The sequence below is a fragment of the Solanum pennellii genome, chromosome 8 (assembly GCF_001406875.1).
Source record: "Solanum pennellii chromosome 8, SPENNV200".
Lineage (NCBI taxonomy): Eukaryota > Viridiplantae > Streptophyta > Magnoliopsida > Solanales > Solanaceae > Solanum > Solanum pennellii.
This window is the reverse complement of record NC_028644.1, coordinates 15,435,334-15,437,248: the sequence shown is the minus strand read 5'-3', so window position 1 is coordinate 15,437,248 and position 1,915 is coordinate 15,435,334.

The following is a 1,915-nucleotide window of genomic DNA, read 5'->3' as shown; positions in this document are numbered from 1 at the left end:
TGGAACGAGACACCTGCGACGGTCCGTCGTGCCCACGACGGTTCGTCCTGCAGGTCCGTCGCCAAGTTCAGAGAGTCGATTTCAGTACCCAAATTTCAGAAGTCTAAGTCTTTTGGAACGAGACACCTGCGACGGTCCGTCGTGCCCACGACGGTTCGTCCTGCAGGTCCGTCGCCAAGTTCAGAGAGTCGATTTCAGTACCCAAATTTCAGAAGTCCAAGTCTTTTGGAACGAGACCCCCTCGACGGTCCGTCCTGACCATGACGGTCCGTCGTGAGTTCCGTCGACTCACACAGTTTTTCCAGAAATAAAATCTGCCGCTCAAAACGACTAAACAGGTCGTTACATTTCAGTTCTGTTTTTTGTATGTAATTTTGTGTTATTCGGTATTTTGGTTTACCGAAATATATTACATTATAATATATATTTATATTATATTAATTATAAATGTTAAATAATAAATATTATAATTTAAAATAAAAAAGTAAAAAGTAAAAGACACTTATTTGATGTAACTATTTTAGCCCATTAAGATGAAAACTCAAAGAAAAAAATTTGTAAACTTTAAAAAGCCCACTAAGCAGGCCCATTAAAAAATCGATATGACAAAATCGAACCGAAATATTATAAATTGAATCAAAATAATAAAAACCAAACCTAACCGAACCGAATTATTTCTAGTCGGTGTTCGGTACACGTTGTACAAGAACCGAAAATTAGAAAAATTAAAAAAATGAAACCTAACCGAATTACCGAATGTCCACCCCTAATTAAAGAATGGGCTGGGTTAATGGAGGCTGCTCATGGTAAATCACACAAATATGTTAAATTGAGATTATATTTACCATCTATGGCAATATAACTTTTTTAACTTAATATAACAATTATTTGGAATTGAAAAAATCGTAAAATTTTTCTTCGCGCTTCGCTTCCTCTTCTTTTTTCTTTATTCTTCTTCTTTCTTCTTGGTCTCTCTCTATCATTTTTTTTCTTCATCTGTTTTTTCTTCTTATATGAAATTTTCATTTAACTAACCATCCTTATATTAATTTTTGCTCATATTTCACTATTTTTACCCAAAAACATTATGAAAAGAGGAACATAAACACTAAAATTTTGTATAAAATCATGTCTCAAGCAATTATTTGAAATTTCTTAAATTACAGAAACAAGAGTTCACCATTGATAGTGATTACTAAACTTTCAATTTTTGAATTCATTGTTTGAATTTTACAATTTGTATTAGTTTAGATAGGTTGTTTCTACAATAATTGAACATATCGTTAGGAGTTTATATCTCAATTTTAAGAAAGTTTGATTAAGTTTATAACTGGTAACACACCTATAATACATTTATAATACATGCAAATTACATTTTTAGTACATATTGCAATCATTACTCATGTTCTTAGTGATACGAACCAAAATTATTTATAAGAAACATATAATACATATTTTATTCAAGAATAGTACAAGTTTAATTCAGTCTATCGTGTCTTTTGTTAATTACATTTTTATTTATTCATAATTTTCTCTTTTATTACAACTTTAATGTTGTGTAAAATACATTTTAATGCAAATTTAAATAATGTTGTAGTTTATTATTTGTTGCGATTAGATTACTTGTTTAATTCATTATTGATATAAGTTTAGTTTGCTCTATAGATCATTGTTTGGTCTTTCATCAGTTAAAATTTTCTTATTCATGTTTAATTCTCTCTTCAAATTCAACTTTAATATTTGTGTAATACACTTTTAATATAAGTTAATTTATTTTGCAGTTTATAGATTAATTTGTTACGATTGAATTATTTGATTAATTCATTATTGATACAAGTTTTATTCATTTTACAAATCACAAAATTTTTTTTCGTATACTATATTTTGATTCATGTTTAATTCCCTTCTAATTCAA